The following is a 26,046-nucleotide window of genomic DNA, read 5'->3' as shown; positions in this document are numbered from 1 at the left end:
TTGAAGCTACAATACTAACTCCACTATTTTGGGTAGCTTGTAAGTCATCACACTCCTTGCTATGGTATCGATATCTATTAATGACATATCCATGATATTTCGAGACATAGTGGCTAGGACCATGAGTTATCCACTTAAGGGTTTTAGATATAGGTTCATTGTTACCAATTGAAACTTCAATCTATAATTATAAATAATAGTTACTATGTATGTTCAACATTAGTAAAAAGAATAGTTCAAATTTAAACACCAATTCGATACCTTTTTTCAAAACCAATAAGTAAATGTTCGCATGTGTTCATCCTGGAGCCACTTTTGTCTTTTAGATTGATGAGGATTTTTCAATTTCAACCATTCCATGTGCTCTCTATGCAATTATTTATAAGAAGTTCAAAGTTATTGTCCTATAGTTAATTTAAGTATAATAGATAAATATTAAGTGTTAGTAGTTCTTACTTGATATAAAGTTGACAATAGTTGTATTCTTTAAAACATAATGATATGCATGCAACCACAAATTAGAATCAATGATCACAACTTGACCTCCAGGTATGGGTGCCCCAACTTTTTGGTTAATCTTTACACTAACAGGAATCCCAATTGTATCTACATTTGATAAGTACTCTATACAAAATTCAATAGCTTCCTTCGCAATATAGCATTCGATGATGCAACCTTTGGGCAGGTTACAATTTCGTACATACCCTTTCAAAACTTTCATGAATCTTTCAAAAGGGTACATCCACCTTAAGTAAACTGGTCCACAAAGGCTAACCTCTCTTACAAGATGCACAGTAAGATGAAGCATGATATTAAAGAAAGAAGGTGGGAAGAACTTCTCAAGTAAGCATAATGTCACCACTACATCATTTTGTAACTTATTCAATGCAGGCATATCAACCACTTTGCTACAAAGAGCATTGAAAAAAAAAAAAAACTCAATCTACAAATAGCATGTCTTACATGCTTTGGAAAAACTTATCGTAATGACACTGTCAATAATTATTTCATTAATGCATGATATTCATGGGATTTAATACCATAAAGTTTCAAGTCTTCCATTGACACAAGGTTTCTTGTGTGAGCAATAACGGAAACACACCGTGACAAGATCTCCAGTGTCAAGAGCCTCATCTTGAGTCATTGATCAATATCGATTGCAGTTAACTAGGCTCCAAGGGTTTGTCAAGGTTTTGCAAAAATAGAGAGAATGTTTGGCGCACTATGAGGTCATGGGTGAGAATGGGAAATATGTGAGCCATATATAAAAGTGTTATTTTGATGTCACTTTTATAGAGTGTCAAGGTAAATATAAATAATAAAGACGCTTACAGAAAACGTCGTGCTATAGGAAGCACCATTATCCTTCTGCATAAAACGCCATGGTCTAACATTTTTCTTTTAAGCGCCAACTTGGACCACTTATTTACTCAACTACTCCTTTAAAAGCCAAGTAATGGCGCTTTCTTGAAAGCGCCAAGGAATCAAGCGCCATAAATTGTGTTTTTTGTAGTAGTGCCCCATAAACCTTTGAGCTTCACCCATATCAATGAGGAAATCCATCTATATCAAGTGGCCTAGTGATAGCCCTTAACCTTAACACTATGGAAAAGGGCCTCATGGGCAGGGACCTTATATCCATGAGGGCATCTCGAGGAAAAGGAAAGGTATTGGAAGGTTTTGAGGAAATTATGGTGACAAAGTGTTGAGGAAGGCAACACTAGGGTTAATACAATGTAAGGGAGGTACAAGCACGCCTCTCGTGCGCCCTAACGTATGTTTGCATGCTCATGCACTCGCCAGCCAGCTCACACACCCCTATGCAATACCATGGACCCTTATAGGTACTCTTGCGCCTCCTTGTGTGCATGCCTGCACACCCCCATGTACCCTTCCCCCCCCCCCCCCCCCCCCCCCCCCCCCTCCTCCCATAATACCATGGAATTCTATTGCTGTAACTAAAGAAGGCCTTAGACATGACATGGTGCTAATGCAACATCAAGGATGTCTCAGATGGGTGACTAATGTATGGGACAGACAAGTTATGGGCATAATGCCATGGCATGTTATTGCACCAAGTTGGGTCTTGGACGCGAGCATAGTGTTGTTGCAATAATGAGGAAGGGTTTGGGACACATAACAAATGCTTAGCACTGAAGACAAATGCTTAGTGATGAACCTCATAATAGGCTTAAAACTAACTATCAAACTGCACTAGAATACTCCTCATCTACACCAGATAACAATCCTGTTTGTTATTTTGTTATAGCTTAACTAATGTACTTGTAAACTATTACTTAGTTATCTTTTCTTCAAGAAATATATAAATAGGTTGTAATAGTGCAGAAAATGATAGAGGAATGAAAAGAAAACTTACTGCAAATCCAATTTCTTATATGGTATTAGAGCAATTGTCCATCATCATCATCCAAATTTTCTTTTAGCTAAATCCATGCAAAATTCTAATCTGCAACAATTCCATGGTCCATAAATCACCTCATCACATCAACTTAACATGATTCAATCACTGCACATGCTGAATCATCCTCTCCCTATTAACCTGGATAGTAACAACTACGTTCTTTGGAAAACTCAAATGGAGAACGTCATATATGCAAATGGATTCGAAGAACACATTAAAGGACTCAAACCTTGTCCTTCTCAAATGACTGCAACAGGTGAAGTTAACCCGGATTTTCTCACCTGGCAGCGTTTCGATTGCATGATCCTGAGTTGGATCTTTTCTTCTCTTACTCTCGATATTATGAGACAGATAATTGGATACCAAACATCCAACATAGCTTGGGCAACCCTTGAGAAAATATTCTCAGACTTGCATTTCAAACAACCCAAAAAAGATCTCTACCCATAATGGAACATATCCTAAAAATGAAGACAATCACACATAGTCTTGCTGCCATTGGAGAACCAGTGGTCGAACGTGATCAAATCTTACAACTTCATACTAGTCTCAGAGCTGATTATAATCCTATTGTACCTTCTTTAACAGCTCATGAAGATGATCTTACACTACATTCAGTACATGTAGGATAGATAAATCCCAGAAATTATTCACGGAATTCTTCAAGAGATGGTGGAACCAAAAGAGAGCCTGGCCATGTAGACTGGCTGGAAAGACTTTGCATAACAGTGCATCATTCCATATATCCAAGGTCATGAGCTGCCTAAAGGCATGATGTGATCAAGTGATCTGCATGATGTGATCGAACGGATCGCTTATTCCATCATATGTCATGAATTTTGGCACTACGAACCCCTTGAGGGCTCATAGTTAATAATGTGGGGGTTGAACGGCGTGGAGAGCATGTCATCTAACCGTCAGCTGATGGAGTCGGGTGGAGCTCAATCTGCTAGGGCCCTTGCCTGTCGTTGCCTCGACGGATGATAGGGTTACTCCAACATAATTGTTGCAGCTGAGGGACCTAGGCGGGCCTCCAGGGTTTCTACCATGCCTAGCTTTCCCTCTATGCCTGGCGTCTGAGGTCCTGGTCGGGCTTGCATCGCATCTAATAAACGTGACCTTCTATCGCGCCTCCTCTTTGTTAATACCCGGGTAGAGTTAATGTTTTCGTCCTAATGCACTTGGCGAGCTGGTGAAAACTCCTTCTTAAACCATGTCATATGGCTACTAGAGGGGAACTCTACGTTCCCAGGGAAATATGCCTCATCAGTATGTCTTGAGGTTGTTCTCTAGCTTTGTGGTTGTCAACTTTGAGAGAGGCCTGGTAATGACATTTGGGCACGCAACTCTTCATTCTCTTCTTTGAGTCACCTTGTTTGGCGGAACAAAGATTACATTTATCGATCACTCTCTTGCTGGTGTCTCTCCATACTTTCATGCTAGGTAAAGTAGCATTTGCTTCCCATAGTTGATGACTGCCTTCTAGAGGGTGTTGACATCCTTAGTCCTTCCCATATACGGCGCCAATGTTGATGCTAAGCCAACTAGAGTCAGGTTCATCTAGCTTCACTGGAGTTAGGTCTGTCTAGTTTCGTTGAAGTCTGGCAAACTTCTTCCCTACCTTGTGCCTCTTGAAGAATCCATCTAGCAGTAATGGAGCCAGACTGGCTTCTTTCCTACACAAAAGGATATCCGGACGAGTAGTCTAGGCATGCCCTTCTGAAGCTTAAGTCAAACAAGAATAGCTCTAACTATTTTGTGGAAGAGAGTCAGCATATATGCACATTTTTTTAGGGTTTATATAGAGCTGATGACACCATCATTGTAGTGTTGACTAAGCACTCTGAACTCCTCTGTAATGATGATTGTCCACAGGACAAATGGGCAATCATCTCAATTAAGGACGGCTAGTAGGTGCCATGAGTTGACGTGCCAAGCTCTAAGACCGTGCAGCTGTCTCTCATTTTAGCCTATCAGCGTCTGAGGTTATGTGCAGCCATTAATTGACATAGACTTGTGGGCCAAATGGAGTCCAGACGACCGTTCAAATGTCAGGCGTGAATGATCATGCATGCAAGAGGTCTTTAAGACTTGATTGGACAGTCTTTCCCATTTGAGAGTCTGGGCTCCCAATGTTATCTGGCCCTGTGGGTGAAAGGAACCTTCTCACTTCTGGTGCCAAACAGAGCTTGTCTTGGTCTGGACGGAATCAATCCGGATAGGTTACATACTTGTCTTAGACGGCCAAGGTGTCTAAGCTGGAAAGGGACACGTGGAGAGGGACCCTCCACACCCAACATCTCTAATGCTAGCAACATCGGTTGATGCATCGCCACCGATGAAACCAATCATTGTTAGCAGTTGACTTCCATTTTTCCCCGCTCATTTTCTCCATTATTTTCTCTCTCTTTATCTCTTTCTCTCTCACGGTCTCACCATTTCATCTTTTACACCCGTTTTTTCCACCGTGCATCAACACCATGCGTCTTTCTGTTTCCGATGACAACAACCTTTATTTCCACCACCGCTTTCCATGGCCACCAATTTCCCATTATTACATCTCTTTCAATAATCTTGGTATATGGGTAAGTTCTTGTTTTATTTTAGTTTGTTTCACTTTTATTTTATTTTATTTCTACAGTATTGATTTATGGGTTTGGGTTGGAATTTCGTTTACTTGGACTTGTGTTTGGAACATCTATTTTATTTGGGCTTTGTTGATTCGGGTTGTTGTTTCGCATTGAGTTTATGTATTATTGATTTAGACTATTGAAAATTATTCATATTGGTTTCCTTGTTATTGGATTGTAGCCTTATATTTGAGGATGAGAAAAGGCAAAGGGGCATAGTATGTTTGGGGGTAGTTGAAGCAATTAAAGACAAGGCATGGGTCTGATAGAAGACTTGTTTTTTTTTTTTATTTGTGATAAAAGGAAGAAGATGGCAGCAATACAAGGAGGGGAGCAGGGCGGCTCCATTAATAATAAATTCTTGATTGAAATATCCTTTTAATAAAGATATTTTCTTAATAAAATTTAAGTAAAATTCCTTTTAGATAAACTTGTAAGAAATCTTTTTTTAAAAATAAATAATAATAATAATAAAATGATTTTTTTTTCTTCTTTTTCTTTTTTAAAAATAATAATAAATTTGTAAATAAAAATTCATTTTCAAGAAAAGTTCAACATAGATCCTTTGTAATAAAATAAAATTGTGAAAGATCCTTATATAAAATTTCTTTTTTTGTAAAAATAAAATAAAATAAAATAAAAATAAAAATAATTTAAAATTTAAAAAAAAAAAAAAAAAAAACAAACAAACAAATTGTTATCATCTTCTTCTAATAACAAAAGTAAATCAAATTTCTTTTCTTTCAAACTAAAATTGTAAAAATGCAAATTTCTTTCTATGAAACCAAGGTTTGGTTAATCTCAGTTTTGATGATAACAAAACAAGGTTTTGAACTAAGGATTATATTTAAAGTGTGATTACGCAAGAAGATTTTCAAAGTGGCAATTACAAAGACAAAATCAAGTTAAAGCCAAAGAAAAATCAATAAGAAGAAGAAAATCTCAAATATAAATGTTTTTCAAAACCTAAGCTTCATAAGATCTCTTTGTAAAGTTGTTGGTGCACTAGGTTTTTTATGCATTACATTCTTTATTTATTCACCAAAATCATCCAATAATTATTTTGTTTAAAATCTTTCAAAATTTGATGATTTTATGTTTTCAACTAAAACCCTGTGTCAAATACTTTCCAATCTTGTTTAAAAGGTTTTAAGATGAAAATAATGGTTGTTGAGCCAAAAAGAGTTCAACTGATTGAACAAGATGAGAAACCTATCGACCTGTTCAGCTCAACTAGTTGAATGGTGCAAAAACTTTCTCTCTCTTCTAGAATGCTTGTTCAACTGGTTAAGGTTGAACCTCAACCGGTCGAGGTTCGGTCAAGGGGCAGTCAAGGTCCAAGGGTCACCTGCTAAGCATTAAATGCTAACGGTTAGTCAACCGGTCGAATCAGAACTCTACCAAACAAACCTCCATCGGCTAGTTTGGTTTTTTTCTCTATAAAAAGGATTCAATCTTCATTGTTTCAATAGCTTAACCTTCCTAAACCTTTCTTGAATATATTTGAGACTTGGGATAATGTTTTTTTTAGTACACCATTGTTCTAAAACTTACATATTTTTAGTGCACCATTCAATCCTAGTTTTCTTGTATCATTTGAGCCTAAAGTTTTGTATTAGGAATCTGTGAGAATATTTCTTATTTTCATTTGTAAATCTTTGAGAAGAAAAGTCTAATTGTAAGGTATTACTTAGGGATTCTCAAGTGTGGGGTATCACTTGAGGGATTGTTCAAGAGTGGGGTATCTCTTGAGAATTCTAAAGGGTGCTTAGAGCCAAAAGTCCAAGATAGTAAATTAAAACCATAATCCAATTGTAATGCTTGAAAGCTTGTGTTGGAAGCCTTGAATTAGTGGAACCTCAAGCTTGGGATTGAAGCTAGAAGATAGTGGACGTAGGTCAGGTTGCACCAAACCACTATAAAAATCTTGTATTTGCATTCTCTCTTCCTTACTCTCTTATTTTATATGCAATTATTTTTATATTGTTTTATTATATATTTGCATATAATTGTCTCTTGCATTCACATAATTTAAATTTTCAAAAAGAGACCATCACCCTATTCACTTCCCCTCGCCCCCCCCCCCCCCCCCCCCCCCCCCCCTCTAAGGTGATTACCTTAGATTCGATTAGCTAATTTTTCTAATAATTGGTATTAGAGTTAGGCCTCTTGTTTAAGACTTAACCGTCAAAGAGGTAATGGCTAATCCATTAAGCTCGTCTCATATTGAAATTTTTTCAACCACCCGACCTCTATTCTTTACGGGAACCGATTATTGCTATTTGAAAACAAAAATGACTTGGTTTTTAAACTCTACTAATCTTGATCTATGGGATGTCATTGAAGATGGTCCTCATATTGTTTCAAAATTAGAAAATTGAGTGATGGTTCCAAAACCTAAGCAAGAATGGGATGAACTTGATAAAAAGAAAGTTCAATTAAATGCCAAATCTGTTTATATCTTATATTGTGCTATTGATATAAATGAATTTAATCGTGTTTGGCAATGTAAGTCACCTAAAGAAATTTGGACACTATTAGAAATCACTCATGATGGAACCAACCAAGTTAAAGAGTCTAGAATCAACATCCTTTGGCATGATTATGAATTATTTTCTATGAAAGATTTTGAATCTATTGTAGAGATGTTTTCTAGGTTCTTAGAATCATTAATGAACTTCAAGCTTTGGGAAAGACCTAGACCGAAGTAGAGAAATTCATGAAGATCTTGTGGTCTCTACCAAAGAAATAGGAAGCAAAGGTGACGGTTATTCAATAAGCAAAGGATCTCACCAAGCTCCCACTTGAAGAACTCATTGGGTCACTCATGATTCATGAGATAAAATTGAACAATCATCAAAGCGTTAAAGAAAATAAAAAAAGTTATAGTTGTTGGACTTGGGTTTGGGTGCCCAAGTGGGTTGACTCAACCCAACCCAATAAATGGGAGAAATAGTGGGAGCAGTCTCTGAGAGTTTTAAAACTACCCAAAAACTACCACTATTAAAAAAAATGTTTTTTTTTCTCTCTCCTGGTAAGAATTCTCTGTCCCTGGAAACCAAAGAAAAATATATGCTTTCTCTCCTCTCTCTAGATCTGTGAAAACGAAAATGAAGAATATGTTTTCTTCCTTCCTTGAAAACAAAAGAAGAAATATGTTTTCTTCTCTCCCTTGAAAACCAAAAGAAAGAATACAATTCTTCTGAAAAAACACAAAGTCCTTTTTCTTAAAGTTATTCCTATTTTTCTCCATGAAAGCAAAAGTCAAGGCTCTTGTGCTGTGAGAGAAGAATAGTTCTCGTATTCGTAGTTTCATTCATGATCCGAGGCGAGAAAATTGGTCAGTGAAACAACCAATCTGGATATTGGTCATTTCAAAAGGTAACTAGAAACCTTATTTTCAATCATTATTATCATAGCCCTATTAGGTTGTTTTCTAGCTTTTATTTTTTCTTGTTTATTTTTCTATGTTTCAAAAAAGGAAGAAGAATTTTTTTTCCTGAAAAAAAAACAAAAAAGGAAATTTTTTTTTTTTTTCTGGTTATGGTTCTAGAAAAACTATAAAATAAAAAAATAAAATAAAAAGTGCAAAGTGCACTCACTGCAGGAACATGCTATTTTGGACGAAATTGAAATGGACAATTAAAAAAATGGGAAAAGACAAGGCCTACCATTTTCTAGTTATGGTTCTAGAAAAGCCCATCTCGAAGACAAATAAAGTGAAATATTTTTATGGGATTTTTAAAAAAAAAGTAATAATAATACAAACAAGTTAAATATGTTTTAATCTACTTATTAACATCAAAGTTGAATTAGTCTTGTTGGTTAGAACCTCTCTTATGCTCACTTAAGACCCAACTTCAAGTTTTGATGACTTCATTCCTATTACAAGATTTTTTACTTAGTATCTAATATAATTTTTTTTAGTTGTAGTAAAATTATGTTGATATATTCAAATATAATTAGACTATTAAAAAAATGTCTTAAATACGAGTATTTACTCATTAAAAAATAAAAAATAAAAATGGAGGAGGGATTGCCCATGAAGAGGCTTGATCCCTTAACCAAATATATATATGAGTCTTGTACTCTACCAACTATGCTAGATGTTTTTGGTTTTCATAAAAGACTATGATTATTGAAAACAACTTTAAGAGTTATGGAAGACAATGTGAGTAATCCTAATATTGTTGTTCCTTTTAACTTTAAGAAAGAATAGTTATTTTTCTACATGTTACTTTTTTATGCTTTGTACATGAAATGTAATTATCTTATATGCAAAATATGGCATGAATATTTATCGTTCGATAAATGAGTATGTCTTTTATTTACATGCATGTCTTTAATTCTTTTGTATATGTTATTGATACATGCTAGTTGTATAATATTTTTATGGAGTGGGAGGTTTTAGGTTAAAAAGAATTTAAGTAATTTATTGCCTAAAATTAGAAATACTTGCATAGATTATTTCTAATTGGTTATAATTAAATAGTATATAGGAGTTGATTAGGAACATAGTGAACTTTCATTTCTATTTCAATTTAAGGTTATTATAAATTAGAAGATGATTAAAGCAAGTAAAAGTATCAATATCCATAAAAGTACCAATTAATAAGATTGTGCAATATCTCTAAGTAGTTGAATATGTCGACTACAACCAGGAACATCATAGTAGAATTAAACAAGAATGAGAAACTGAATGCGATAACTACGAGGTTTGGCATCGTAAGGTTCAATATATCCTTGAAGAACAAGAGGCTCTTGAAACATTTAATCATGTCATGTAAGAATCTAAACAAGGAAACTCTGCTCAACATAGAAGAGATTATGAGGCTTATATGGCCTGGAAGAAAAAGAGTTCTTTAGCATGCATTACATTCTTAAATTGTATTCAAGATGATCTCTTGATTGAGTATGAGGTTTACCAAACTGCTCATGAAATGTGGCAAGCTCTAAAGGAAAAAAGTGTGGTAGACTTTTAGCAACAAAGCTGAGAGAACTTGTAATGAAATTTGGAAATTATAAGATGTGATTGAACCATAAAATGAAACAATATCTCAAGGAGATGAAAAAGAATGAAGAGATCTTAAGACATCCAAGCATGCCTTCACTAATGATCAACATGTTGAGGCAATCATCAAATCTCTACTAAAGAGTTAGGAACATATGGTGGTGAATATGACACATAATGAGTGTCATGGCCTTTGATAGTAATGTTTGTCATCTTGAATTGGAAATCAAGCAACTTGTAGTTGTTAGGCCTAATGAACAAGCTTATGTAGTTGGATCTAGTTCACGCAAAATTTTTGACTTTAAGTGTAACAAAAAATTCTTTAAGAAGAACAAGAGATTTGATGATGCTTCAAAGAAAGGAAAGATTGAGACACGCCAGAAGTTTAAGCGTGTTAAGAAGGATAAGTGCAAGTTCAAATGTTATAATTGTGGCAACTAAGGTCACTTTACTCGTGAGTGCACTAAGTAAAACTAGACTTAGTTCCCACTAACCATATAAAGACCATGGAGCATATGTAAAGTTTTGATGAATTAGTTTCGGTACAAGATGAATTTATGTTGGAAACAACTTTGAAGTTGAGGTTAAGGGTATTAGAACGTGTAAATTGGAATTGTGCAGAGGACGTACACAATTCCTACATGATGTTTTTTATGCTCCGGATATTTGATAAAACTTAGTCTCTATGTTCATCCTTCTTGGTTTAAGTTTCAATTTAAATTTTCATGATTTAGTAATGGAGTTGTATTTGGGAACAACGTACTTTGGTTCTGGATTTATTTTGAATGGTTTTATGATTCTTGCCATTGATAACTATGTTTTGTCTAATACTAATAATAGTTATTATTCGTTAATGACTACTTCTAGAAATACGTGTGATAATGTGATCATATGGCATGCTGACTTGGGCTTATTAGACAAGGAAGAATGAATAGACAAATTAGAGAAAATCTTCTTAATCAATTCACTAAAATTGATATGTCAACTTGTGAATACTGTCTAACTAATAAAACTAGAAGAAAACCATTCGAGAAAGGAACTAAAACTAGAGCACCATGACAATTGATCTGTTTTGACATTTGTGATCCTATGACTATTAGAGCAAGGTATGGGGCCTTGTACTTCATCACATTTATAGATGACTTTACTCGTTACGGTCATGTTTATTTGAATTCCCATAAGTCAAAAACATTAGATTGTTTCAGGCACTACATTAATTTAGTTAAGAATCAATTAGAAAAAATGATTAAAACATAAAGAACAAACTGGGGTAAAGAATATCTATCAGGGCAATTTGAAGATTTATGTGATGAAAATGGTATTGGTACATAATAGACTATTCCAAGGACTCCACAACAAAACGATGTAGTTGAGAGGAGGAATAGAATGTCATTAGACATGGTTAGGTCAATAATGCTCAAGCAGATCCTCCCATTTCACAAGATGTCACATTCTTAGAAGACAGTTTTCCCTGTATGGGTGAGATTGATAAGGATTTACATCTTTTATGAAGTAATGGATCTTGAAATAAGATCCATACCCGAACAACAATTGATGCTTGAATTGAGTGGGAATGAACTAGTACTTATAGCAAATACAGTAAAAAAGTCGATGTTGAGAAAAAACTCTCAATAAATTATTCCTCGACGATGATTTGAGATTAAAGGGGAAGTTCATATTGTCACCTAATATGATGATGTTGAGCTTAAGTCGGTTCAAGAGACTCTTACTTGTCCAGCTAAGGATGAATAGAGAAAAACAATGGAATAAGAATTGGAGTCGATGTGAAAGAATCAAGTTTAGGATTTGGTTGATCTGCCTTCAAATTGAAAAGCCATTAAGAACAAATGGGTTCTTAAAATAAAATGAAAGGTAGATGGATCCATTGAAAATAATAAAGCTCGATTAGTGGCTAAAGGGTATACCTAACAAGAGGGTATATAGACTATGAGGACACCATCTCTCTAGTAATTAAGTTTGCCTCAATTCACCTCATTCTAGCTATAGTAGCTCATATGGATTTAAAGCTACACGAGACAAAGGTTAAGACAGTTTTCCTTAATGGAGAGTTGAATGAAGAAATTTATATAGAACAACCAATAGTTTTCATTATCCAAGTCCAAGAGCACAAAGTGTGCAAGTTAAATCGATTGATCTATGGCCTTAAACAATCATCCAAGTAGTGGTACTTAAGATTTCATTGTGCAATAACTTCCTATGTTTTCACAATGATTGATGAAAACCGTTATGTTTATATTAAGCAAAATAAAGATAAATATATGTTATTATCTTTATACATGGATAATATACTTATAGTTGGAAATGATTTGGAGTTTGTTCAAATCATTTAAAGATGGTTGTCATTTACTTTTAAGATGAAAGATATGGGAGAAACATTTTACATTCTTAGAGTAAAGATCTATAGAGATTGTTCTCACAAACTAGTGACTCTTTTACAAGACCACTATATTAAGAATATCCTTGAATGATTTAATATGCAAGATTGCAATCCCATTGACACTCTATTTGCAAGAAGTAAAAACCTAAGTAAAAAAATGGGTCCAAATACTCCAAAAAAAAAAAGATAAAAAAACTCATATTCCCTACTCCAATGTTGTTGGGAGTCTAATGTATGCTACGATGTGTACAAAACTATATATATTTGCTATGTTGTTGGGATGGTGAGTCATTACCAAGAAAATCCTAGAATGATGCATTGGAAAACAATAAAGAGAATTTTTCGGTATCTAATAGGCATTGTGGACTATTCCTTTTGTTATCAAGGCAAAGAATTGCTCTCAGTGGGTTATTCACATGCAGTTTGGATAAGTGATCTAGATGAGCACAAATCAACATCTAGATACACATTCTTGCTTAATAATGGTGCCAACTTATGGAAAAGCAAGAAACAAACTTGTACAGCTTGGTCAACCATGAAAGCTAAATTTACTGTTTGTTCAGCTATAATATAAGAAGTCATATGGTTGAAAAGTTTTTTGCAAAGCTTGGGAATAGTCAAGGATCTTTTTTAGCTAATGATTGTCTATAGTGATAGTCAATTTGTGGTCATTTATGTAAAAGATCTTAAATATCATGGAAGAACTAAGCATATAGATACCAAGAATAATTTTTTTAGAGATATTATTGCACAAAAGGAGGTGATCTTGAAATATTTACCCACACATGAAATGGTTGTTGATCCATTCATGAAATCCATTATAAGAAACATGTTTTTTGTACATGTAAAGTCATTGGGATTGCATAGGTTATGATCTATGTGGATCATATATCGTGGATCATTATTACTTGGATATACAATGCTTTATATATGATAAAATGATATGAGTATTTGTTATTCATATAATTGAATATGTAATTGGTACTTACATATATATTATGTCAACGGGCAGAGATTGACTCTCTTACATGAGCAGCCGCCCTAGTCAATATGTTTATGTGTTAAGATGAGACAGTATACTAATGATGATAAATGAGTGAAAAGTATACAAGAGATGATGAGTGTTGCCTTGAATAAGTATCAAGATGAGGTTTATAATAAATAACATCTTGACTGAATGTAACCACCCATAATTACATTTGCCTGTTTGAACTAGACTTGAGTTTTAGCATAAAAGGTTTAAGAAGAACCATAGATGCAAAACTCAAACAAACTATTGGTGTGAAGCTCTTAGTTAAGGTTTGTATGGTGGTAGTTTGACATATACTCTCTAAGTGGAGAGAAATCACCATAGCATGTGTTTTATACTACATGTGTTTAAATGCGACTAATAAGGAAAGTGAGTGATTAATCTGTGCATCCTCACTATGTGAGACCCTTAGGACTAATTACAATTATAATAGCTCATTATTGTATTCTTTGTACTTTTGATTATGTTTTGAGGTGACAAATTAATGTTGCTACTTTGGTATGTTTTCGACAAAAATGAAATAATTTATCCTTATGGGACATATTAGGCAAACTATTCATTTGGATCTAAAAGGCATGAGCCCATAAGAAAGACTTTTTTGAGTTACATTGATAAAGATGTGTTCATGGTCGACAGGTTATATTGCTTTTGTAGCCTATATAATTGTTAATACATTTATAATGTTAGATAGCATACAACTTCGAGGGATTAAGTGTATACATTAAAATGTAACTAAATAAGTCTAGGGTATAGCAAAACATGATTATTATTGTTCACTCATATTTTTTTTTGGATTGAGCTACCATGTATCCCTAACAGGTGCATAAGTTTATAGGTCCCAAATTGCAAGTGTGCTCGAATGGTCACACGACCCATTTACTTGTATGAATGACCTTCAAAAGTGGAATATGATGGACTTGGATGAGTGATTGGGCTAGTTCAATCCACCTTGTGCAAGTGAGAGATGTTGGACTTGGATTTAGGTGCCCAAGCGGGCTCACCCGACCCGACCTAATAAATAAGAGAAATAAGAGGAGCAGTTTCTAGGAGTTTTAAAACTATCCAGAAATAGCCACTATTAAAAAAAATGTTTTTCTATTCTCTCATGGAGAGAATTCTCTTTCCCAAGAAACCAGAGAAAAATATGCATTTTTTCCCCTTTATCTCTCTAGATTTGTAAAAACGAAAGTGAAGAATATGTTTTCTTTATTCCTTGAAAACAAAAGAAGAAATATGTTTTCTTTTCTCTCTTGAAAACCAAAAGAGAGAATTCAATTCTTCTAAAAAAAAAAAAACCTTTCTCATGAAGTTATTCATATTTTTCTTTGTAAAAAAAAATGTCAAGGCCCTTATGTTGTGAGAGAAGAATGGTTCTTGTATTCGTAGTTTCATTCATGATTTAAGGTGAGAAAATTGGTCAGTGAAACAACCAATCTGGATCTTGAACATTTCAAAAGGTAATTGGAAACCTTATTTTTCATCAATAGCATTTAAGGCTTCAACAAATGATGATGATGAGGAAGAGAGTGAAAGTGAAAGTGATGAAAACTCCATAGAAGAAGAATGCACAAATAAGGATGCCAACATGTGCTTCATGGCTTTGGAGGAACATGAAGATGAGGTAAATTCCAATTCTAACTATAATGAGTTTCAAGATGCACTTCAAGAATTATATTTTGATCTTGAAAATCTTGGGTTAAAAAATGTTTCTCTCAAGAAAAAGATTTCTTGTCTTCAAAAACAATTCAATGAGCTTAAGGAAAAATTTGAAAATATTGAGAAGACAAAAATCTCTTTTGGAATGGAAAATGAGGAGTTGAAACAGAAAAATGAATGTTTAATATCATCTCTACAAAAGTTCTCAAATGGTCAAAAGACTTTTGATATGATTTTGGCAAGTCAAAAGTGCATTTTGATAAGAAAGGGCTAGACTACAAGCCTTACAAAAATCAAAAAATATTTTAAGAATTATTTTGTAAAGGAAGCCTCTAGTTTTTCACCTTCAACCATTTATAATCTTTGTGGAAGAGGAGGTCACATTTGTGATAATTATCCCTTGAGAAAATCTCCTCATGTTCTTCAAAACTCTAAATTATTTTGGATTCCAAAGGGAGGAAAGACTAACCCTTTAGGACACAAAAAGATATGGGTACCAAAAGTTACTTAATTTGTTTTGTAGGGATCCATTCAAGAAGAAGAAGGATATGCTTACCTTGTAAAAAATACATTGATAATATCAATAATAATATCCCCTCTAAAGCCTAATTTGCAATATCATTTTATCATTTTGCTAACACTTGGTATAATTTTTGTTAATAATATAACATTTGGTATCACATTGATAAAATCGATATAATTTTAAACCAATGTTTGGATTAAAAAAAAAATTATATACCTAGGTAAAATTGAATGATCATATGCTTCTATACTCTAATAGTATAATTCAATGCATGTTATATATTTTTTTTAGATGCATATGTTCTCCCATATATCTTTCCAAATCATGCTTTAAATTAGGAATGCTCTAAGGTTGAGTAATCTTTATTTGAAAAATGTTCTTAAATGAAAAATAAGGAGATTCATTTCCATGAGAAATCATATTATACTTATTGTTTATTTTTTAAACTTTTGATATCATGTGATTATCTTTATATTCTTTATTTAGATTTTTTGTTGATGACAAAAATGGGGAAAAATAATGGTAGGTTGCTAACTTGGGAAGAATTGTTTATATTGTTTCAACAATCCTATCTATATTGATGCTATGTGTTTTATTTGTTATAATTGCATGCATCATTTTTAATAATAATATCTTGCCAATTACTAAATTATTCTTTATACTATTTATGTTTGATTATATCATTTTGAGCAACCTTAATATACTCCTTGAAGTTTCTAAACCTGAATATTTAAAAAAAAAAAAAAATTCAAATGAGCATATATTAAGGGGGAGCTTTTTAGCAACCTTGGTTTTGTCATCATCAAAAAGGGGAAGATTGTAAAATCAAGGTTTGGTTAATTTCGGTTTTGATGATAACAAACAAGGTTCAAACAAGGTTTGGAACTAATGATTATATTTCAAGTGTGATTGGCCAAAAATATTTCCAAAGTGGCAGCTACAAAGACAAAATCAAGTCAAAGTCAAAGGAAAATCAATAAGAAAAAAACCTCAAAAAGAAGTGTTTTTCAAAACCTAAGCTTCATAAGATCTCTTTGTAAGGTTGTTGGTGCACTAGGTTTTTCATGCATTGCATTCTTTATTTATGCACCAAAATCATCCAAGAGTTATTTTGTTTTAAATCTTTTTAAATTGAATGATTTCATGTTTTCAACTAAAACCTTGTGTCAAATGCTTTTCAATTTTATTTAAAAGGTTTTAAGTTGAAAAAGATGGTTGCTAAGTCAAAAAAAAGTTCAACCGGTTGAACCGAATGAGGAACACGTCAACCTATTCAACTCAACTGGTTGAAGGGTGCAAAAACCTTTTCTCTTCTTCAAAATGCTTGTTCAACCGGTTGAGGTTGAATTTCAACCAATAGACGCCCAATCGAGGGACGATCGAGGTCCAATGGTCACCAACCAAGCATTAAATATTAACAGCTAGTCAACCAATTGAACTAGAGCTCAACCAAACGAACCTCCAACAACTAGTTTGGCTTTTTTCCTCTATTAAAAGGCTCCAATTTTCATTGTTTCAAGAGTTTAACCTTCCTAAACTTTTCTTGAATATATTTGAGACTTGGGAGAGTGTTTTTTTAGTGCACCATTGTTCTAAAAACTTGCATATCTTTAGTGCACCGTTCAATTCTATTTTATTTTTGTATCGTTTGAGCCTAAAGGTTTGTGTTAGAACTTTGTGAGAATATTTCTTATCCTCATTTGTAAATATTTAAGAAAAAAAGTCTAAGTGTGAGGTATCACTTAAAGATTCTCAAGTGTGGGGTATCACTTAAGGAGTTGTTCAAGAGTAGGATATCTCTTGAGAATTGTAAAAAGTGCTTAGAGCAAAAAGTCCAAGAAAGTGAATTGAAATCATAATCCAATTGTATTGCTTAAAAGTTTGTATTGGAAGCCTTGAATTAGTGGAACGACGCTTGGGATTGAAACTAGAGGAGAGTGGACGTAGGTCAGGTTACACCGAACCACTATAAAAATCTTGTATTTGCATTCTTTTTTCCCTACTCTCTTACTTCATATACAATTGTTTTTATATTATTTTATTATATATTTGCATATAATTGTTTCTTGCATTCACATAATTTAAATTTACAAAAAAGAGGTCATTACCCTATTCACCCACCCTCCGTCCCTCCCCCTTCCCTCCCTCTAAGGTGATTTACCTTATGTTGGATTATTTAATTTTTGTAATAGTTTTTTTTTCTAAAAAGCAAATAAAGTCTTTTAAAAGAAATCAGAAATCAAATTGAAAATTCAAAATGGGATGCCTCCATGAATAAAATATGAAAAATTAGTTTTCTTTAAATAAAATTGGATAAACTCAATTTTTTTATAATTTTTTTTAAAATTTTAAAATTTTATTTTATTTTTATTTATTTATTTATAAGATCCAATATTTAAAGACAAATAGAATTAACGTTTTTTTAATTCTAATAAATTTGAAATATTTTCCCTTAAATCAAGATAAAATCTTTCTTCAATAATTTTCTTTTTACAAAAATCAAATAATAAATTATTTTTGATAAATGAAAAAGAGATTAAGACACTTTTGTAAATAATTTTGTAAAAATTCACTTTTTTATTAATATTTTTTAAAAAGATAATTTGTATAAATCATTTTTCTTAAATGAAAATAAATAAAAATGCTTTTGTAAATAAGATTATAAAAATTCATCTTTTTTATTACAAAATAAATAAAAATTCTTTTTATTTTAAATAAAACCAAATTGATTTTCTTTTAATAATTTTTTTAAACAATGAATGTAAATGACTTTCTTGAAAATTGAATACAAATAAAATTAAATCAAATCACTTATTGAAAATCAATTAAAACAATAAATAAATTTAAATCATTAATTCAAAATTATTTTTAATAAAATCCTTTGAAATTTCTTGAAAACTAATTTTCTAAACAAATTTTAATTCAATAAATCATATTGCATAATTCTTAAATTAGATTTATTATCATCTTTGTGTATATTAATTTGTTCCTTTAATCTTACTATCCATGATTAATTAATTAATTAATTAATTACCATAATTTCTTTAATTTGTTTAATAGAGACCCTAGTTATACCATCTCAGAGGATGTTACGTCTTATAATTGTACCTTTCCAATAGATAATCCAACCCTAGATTTGGACTCGATTTTTACTAACACATATTTCCCAAATAAAGAATTATATAGGATTTTCTTTCTTATTTTGCCTTCCTTTTTAAAAATAAACAAAAATAAGTAACAACTCCCAAGTTTTTTTACGTATATATACATATATCAATTTTTCACAAATAAAAAGTGAATCTCACCATTTGAGTGGAAAATGTAGGTCCACAATAAGCTAAGTAAGTCATAAACTTGTTTATGTAGAGATTAATCATATAAACTTATACAATACACTATTAAATGGGTTGCATTTGTTACCTATTTAATATTATTAGTATTTGGATTTATAATTTTTAACACAATTATCATTCTTATCCAGTTTGAATTGTCCCATGTAGTAAAATGCCTAGGCTTGAGACTACACAAACACAATACACTTGCATGGATTGTGACCCCTATACAAAATTGGAGAGTAAAAATAATACAATCCCTCTAGACCAGTTTGATTCGTTATTCTATATCATCAATACGGTCTATTTTTTAATTCCAATTCATAGCCTAAACTCAATTACAAGTTCTCATTTTCTTGGACAATAGATTTGAATTTTTTTCAAAGACGAAATCTTAATTTCCGGAGTGATCTTTTATCAACGCATTGGTATTATAATATCTCAACAAAATCGGTGATTGAAAGGAAACACCAACATTTACTTGCAACAGCATGTGCCTTGTGACTAAAGAACCTAAAACTCTACCATGGTTTTTAATTCATTTTCGTCTTTTTTCCCCCTCTTGATAGACCTTGGAAGCAATTCCCATGACCATATTAACATTCACGCAACAAGAGGATAGCCCAACAGGTATGGCAGTGAGCAGTGGGCAATCATCAATCCAAAAGCTGGATTTCTCATCACCAATCCTTCAAATGTTACCTTGCAGAAGAACTGAAATGGGAACATTTAATTCAGAAGAAGAGAACAGGATAGTAATGTTGCAAATATACAGAGCACACAAAAGAAACCAGAGGGTAGTTCAAAACTTTTCAAGCAGCTTTCACTTGAGAAGCCTAGTCCATGCTTCTCATCTTGTGGAAACTAAACCCTGAATTTTAGATGATGGGTTTGATTAAAAAAATCCAAGATGACAAAATGGAGAGTTTGCTTCAGGGGTAAAGAAATAATAAAACAATTACTAATGTTGCTTGCTTTCCGCTTATCAATAGCATCCTTTGTGCAATACCATCAATGGGTGATTCAAAGCTTTTTGTGAATTTTGAGCCAAAATGACCTTTATATATCAAATCCGGACACCCATTAAAACTTCTGTTCAATCTAATATGATCCCTTTGTTTCCAACAGACGAGAAGCAACCAAAAGGAAGGAGTTCACACATGACACTGGATGAGCTATGCATTGTTATCATTCACAATGTTCCATGACTTACTATCAACCAGTAATACATTGTTATAAAGAGCCCAGGACATTACCTTTTGTGGGGACATAATACAACATTTTTGGATACATTGAGGGAGAAGTATCTGCTTCAAGGAGATGACGGTTCGGCCATTCAACCCATCCATTTTTTTTCTAAGAACTGAAATCTAAGGAACAAATCACATTATCATTATTATTGTAATGGTTTAAATTTACAATAATGGGTTAATTTTCCAAGAAGATTTTCTAAAAGGATCAAACACTGTGACCCAGCCAGGGTATGGGTACTAAACAATTGCTAAATCGTTCCTATGCAGCATCCACAATGTTTAACCAATGTATTCAAATGCTAAATTCACTGTTACCCAAAAACTGGTGGAAGCTCACAACAATACAGTTTTAGTGTAGGAAGAAAAAAAAAAAAAGAAAAGAAATTCCTACCAAACAATTTACATCCGGATGAGGGAGTCATTCTACTATGAATCTTAACAGAACAATAACAATTATTGAAAGATAATAGCCCACTTTGGCTAGTGACCTGTGGAAATTAACAAACAATAAAGAAAAAAGACCATTCAAAGCTAGGAGAACATTTTAATCACAAGAAACATGATGTATTGAAAACCATTAAACAAGCAAAAGGGATGTCATGCCAGAAGAAAACAGCATTAACAGCAAGATCAAGAATTTAAATTCCACATGTCTGCTGATAATACCATCTGCAGGAACATCAAGCCACATGCCTAATACCTTGAGATAGAACTATCAAACTGCATATATGAATCTATGATAGACTTGATCATTGATTGGAATTCATATGTATAACAGGCTTGTAGCTGATCATCAACAATTTTCTAAATTTTCAAGAAACAGGGACTTGCAGAGGAAGGAGACAAAGAGAAAACTCTATATATGAAACATACATACATACATACATACATACATACATACACATATATAGGGAGAGAGAGAGATAAAATGATGGTCTATTTATAATAGACTCGAGAATTAAAGTTGATAACTCAGTAAGTTCCAAATGTCTACGCTCAGTGATTAAGAGAAGTTGATTCAGTAATTGAGGTTGGGTTATCTAGAGCAGAAGGGCAAAAAGCCAAACACGAGAAGAAGATGGAGAAGAAAGAGATAGAGAAAACCTTAAATTCTCGATAAAGCCCTCTAAAAGTCCCACCTAAAAGAGAAAATATTGAAATTTAACCATTCAAGAGAATAGAGATAGATAAAGCACACAATCTCATTAAAACTTTCTGAGAGTTTCACCAAGAGGAGAAGCCAATGAAGTCTCATCATCAATAGACCAAGGGTGGGTAGTATCTCAACTCCAGTCGGCAGTCTTGAATATATAAGGTGTAAATCCCATTATGAGAAGCCATTCAGCATGAATAATTTTGTCCACAACCCACTAGGCTAGTTTTCTTCTAGAAATGACCTTTAGCATCATAACCCAAATGCAATGATGAGGGCTTCCCATAGACACAATACTTCCCATCCCTCCCAAGGTACTCTAATAAACTACAACCTAAGATGTCAACGTAACACAGGTTGTCACCAATCCAAATACAAGGAATTCACAACAGGACACACAGTTCGTGTAAGATATTAACTTGTCAACCAGCCATTAATAAAACTCCTTAAAGACAAAATGGATTTGGCCTTCATGAATTGATTCAAAAGGCTTCATTTAACCCACCCAACTCAGAGAAAACACGTGTTTTTTCAATGGTCATTACTATATTTCTGCATAAGAAAAATTCACTTAAATTGATTAACAACTTGCATAAGCATCACAATCAGTCCTAAATAAGACGAGTTAAATTAATTTAATAAACACATTCTTATTAAAAAGATAACAAAAAAACTGCAAATTTGAAAAAATAAATCATAGAAGGGAAATAAATTTTTGCATTTTCAGAATTTGAACCTAGAAATCTGGGAACAGAGAAGAAATCTGGGAACAGAGAAGGAATCAGCCAACAGATTCATTGTATAGTCATGCAGGCATATCCTAGAAGCTCAGCACAACAACAAGTTGCTGCACCAGGAGAACATCTTGATATGGCAGCTGTCATAAGTACCTGCTGTAGTTCATCATCTTCTTTCTTCCCTATCCTTGTTTAGTTATCTCCATATTTAATTGCAATACTTTTAAGTATCAAATTTTGAGATAATAGATCAAGCCCAATATATCTATAAGAATTTGGGTCAGTTTTACACTAATCACCAACCTTATGAACCCATCCTTTTCTTGTTCTCCTATGGTCAGTAGTGACCTAAACGTTGAAATTTACTGAAAAACCCCAGAATTATATGGCAGTGCCAACACTACTACTCTTAACCCAACAAGTGTTATTTCTCATTAAGAACACATTCCAACATAATGGAGTTATGAGTCAATAATATACAGTATCATGAAAGCTAACAAGTTAACAGTATTGAACCAACTGCAAATTCAATCAATTTTTTAAGTTTTAGAACTAGGCTGAAATAAAGAGATAAAAGGACAGGAATAGGAAGACAGTACACACAGATGAGTAAGGCAAACATCATTTACAACCACAAAATCCATCTGCAGCAACAAGCCGGGCAGTCATTGGGCACACAATCTGCCTGCATACCATCTTCATCGCCCTCTTCCGAAAATGTGGTTCTAATTTACAAGCTTTAATCTCTAAATGAACATCAAATTTTAGTGTAAAATAAAGTACAATCAAAATAACAAAACATAAACATAACCAGCAGGGAAACATAATAAAACAAAACCCTAAGATTCACCACATACCTTTTCCATTGCTAACTCAAAAGTTGTACATTTGTATCCAAAATTGAACTACAAAACCCTAACATTCATATGAAAATACGTTTGAAAATTTTGATGAACATTGAAACAAACACAAAAACTTGTGACATTAAAGATCAAACAAAATACACTCTGAAGCTACTTCATAGCTACATTCTGTGATGAAGACGATTCAAGGAAATAAAGAAGAAAGCAATGAAGATCCAAGAAAATCAAAGGCACACACATTGGACACAAATACACATCAACAGAGGGGTCGTGTTTGGTTTCCGAGATTCTGAATTCTCCTTCTGAGTAATTGGGAAAACTTGATCTAAGGGATTCAAGAATTTGGAAAATAAAGGGTGTCAAAGAAGGAAGCAGAGTTGAGAAGGTAGGCTACTTCAAAATTTCCAAGTTAGGTTTTCTTCCTTAGTCATTCCAGGGTCCCCAATATGCCTAATATTACTTTTTATTTTTTAATACCTAGTGAGGAAAATTACAATTACTCTTTTTTATGGGAAGAGTATATTTCCATGTGCTTATTTGAAAATATATGTAAAATGAAATTTATCATTTCATATATAAAATCAAAATATTTATTCTATATATTTTAAGGTTAAAAATAAAGTTCCATTTCTTGTACAAAATACAATTGCATTCTCATAAATTTTAGACTAGGAAAAAAAAGTAATATATCAGAAGAGAAGTATTAGCCATGTTGTTTAGTAGCCATCAATTTTATCATTCTCATAGCAGTTGTACAGATCCTTTTCTAACAAATTAGTGCAGCTCCAGAAATACTGCTTCTTATCCACTATTTTCTCAATTACATCAATCCTTGCAATGTCTAAAAGAATATTATTCTTTCAACTTAGTTTTAGCAAACTCTATCACCTTTCCAACTATCATCTTGACACTCCTACCACTAGAATCTAAATCTTTCCTTAAAATCAGGAAGGAGTAGCCACATTCTCAAATCTAAAAGGACTCTGGTCCCACTTAAAAGGGTTTGTGTCTAAACTAATTGGGCTATGATCCGAAGTCCAACTAGGAAGTGCTTCTTGACGGCTTTGAGGGAAGAAAAAATCCCATTCATTTGAAAACAAGAATCTATCCAACCTTTTACAAATAGGAGAGGCTTGCATATTTGACAAGTAAAAGTTGTGTTTCTAAGAGGGGGGTCTATTAGCTCATTTTCTCTTATGAACTCATCAAAACAACTCATGCTTGGAGTTCACCTAGAACCACCCATTTTCTCTGAAATTCTTCTTATGACATCGAAGTCCCCACCTACACACCACTTTGGATATGTTAGACCAAAGAGCTCTTGAAGCTCCACCCAAAGATCCTTCCTCAAATTAGAATTCTTTGGACCATAGACTGAAGTTAACCAAAAAGAACCCTCTTCCTCAGAGCACAACTTAACAGTCACTCAAAAGGATCGTAAAACAACCTCTGAACATTGTATTTACATGAATCCCAAATAATCACAACACCTCTTGAGGTCCCACAAGCTAGAAAGGCAGCCCACTCCTTGGTTCTTCCACTCCATACGCTAGCCACAAACCTCCTATCGCAAGTCTCCCTCTTTGTTTCCTAGAGCATGATGACTTTCGGATTTATAGATTTGAAAAAGCCTTTTATTGTCCTTCTTTTCATCTTAGATCCCAACCCTCTAATATTCCCACTTATGATCTTCATATAAACCAATGAGAGCCCTTCCAGTTACCACATCTAACCTAAAACAACCCATTGGGTCTACGAAAAGGCTTATTCTTCCTTCTAGAATGAACCACCACTGCTTTTGTCCTCAAAAAGCCCCTTTTCATTGCCTTTGATAAGTCTGATTTCCATGGACTCCAAAATCGAATGTACCTTAACCATTTTACTAGGTGAAAGACCCTCTACCAGAAAACCTTCCAATGGAGAGAACTCTAGATCCTTGGAACAGCCATTCCCTGAGAGAAAATGCTAACTAGAGTGGCAGAGTGAAAACCCAAGAAAAGAATGGTCGTTTAGCTCTTGATTATTAACCACTACAATGACTTCCGTACCAGCAACAGAGGGGATGCCAACATTAGGGATAGATTCAACACCCGATACTTATGATTTACAGTCTATGTGAAAAGGTTGGACTCAACAAGATTAGACAATGAAGGCTAACGCCGAACAGTGTGAGAAGCAAAAAAGGAAGAGGGAGAGAGAAAATTTGAATCAAAAGCCCCACCTAAGGAACAATCCTCAACGGAATTTCCGGAGGTAGAAGAACACACCTGACCTGGCAAACCACAAGGCAAGAAACCCTCGCAACCCCTACTCCCTACGAAATCTAGAGGCTTTTTATTGCTACCCTTTAGTTCTCTTCCATTCATCAAACCCAACCCGCATTCACTCACAAAGGTTTCCATGGAAGTCGATTGGAAGATTGGATCGTTTTTGCTTGCCACAGTCGAGAGTCTGAAACACGGAGGCCAACTCTTCACCTGTCCCCTCGCGTAGCCTCGAGTACCCATTGAGTAGGCTTCTCTTGTTCTTCGACATCACCTTGATTCTTCGCAAAGCAAACCGCTATGCCCTGATAATTTGGGGACAAAGACCTACCCTTAAAAGACTCGCAGAAGGCCCTTGCGGCTGTGTGAACTGCGCTCCCTTCTTTTGAAGAAGAAAAAAGCCCAAAACTACACCCTCTATTCAGGCTTCCTCCACATTGGGCCTGAGACCAAATAGGCATTGAGCTCTCACAAAGTGGAAGCCTTATCTCTTTTCCCAAAATGGGCTTGCTCCTTTCCACAAAATGGGCTTCCAAAGCGATGGGCCAAGGCCCATGGTTCAGTTACTTGAACCGCAAGAGACTTCAGGCCCTTTTCCTCATAAAGGCCCCTCCTCTTGTCTTTGTGGACTTTAGATGGTTGGGTTTTTATTGTCAAGTGGGCTCTCCTTTAAGGCCTCATATGACCCAAGAATTGAAGAGGCAACAAGGGCTCATGGGAGACAGCTATCAACAGTATTCAAACTTTTGCCACCACCTACCCTTGTGATAACAC

General features: G+C 33.9%; 1 long non-coding RNA gene across 1 annotated transcript; it reads right to left on the bottom strand.

Annotated features, from left to right (window-relative positions):
- Nucleotides 1–19,376: 19,376 nt before the first annotated feature.
- Nucleotides 19,377–25,675, bottom strand: LOC117926979. The gene is made up of 2 exons (XR_004653257.1): nucleotides 25,276–25,675; nucleotides 19,377–22,870 (listed from the first exon to the last, which is right to left on the bottom strand). It is a non-coding gene; the product is annotated as an uncharacterized LOC117926979 (long non-coding RNA).
- Nucleotides 25,676–26,046: the final 371 nt, after the last annotated feature.

Source organism: Vitis riparia, chromosome 2 (genome assembly GCF_004353265.1).
Source record: "Vitis riparia cultivar Riparia Gloire de Montpellier isolate 1030 chromosome 2, EGFV_Vit.rip_1.0, whole genome shotgun sequence".
In the NCBI taxonomy this organism is placed as follows: Eukaryota; Viridiplantae; Streptophyta; class Magnoliopsida; order Vitales; family Vitaceae; genus Vitis; species Vitis riparia.
Note: the sequence above shows the minus strand (reverse complement) of the source record. Positions and strands in the feature narration are given on the sequence as shown.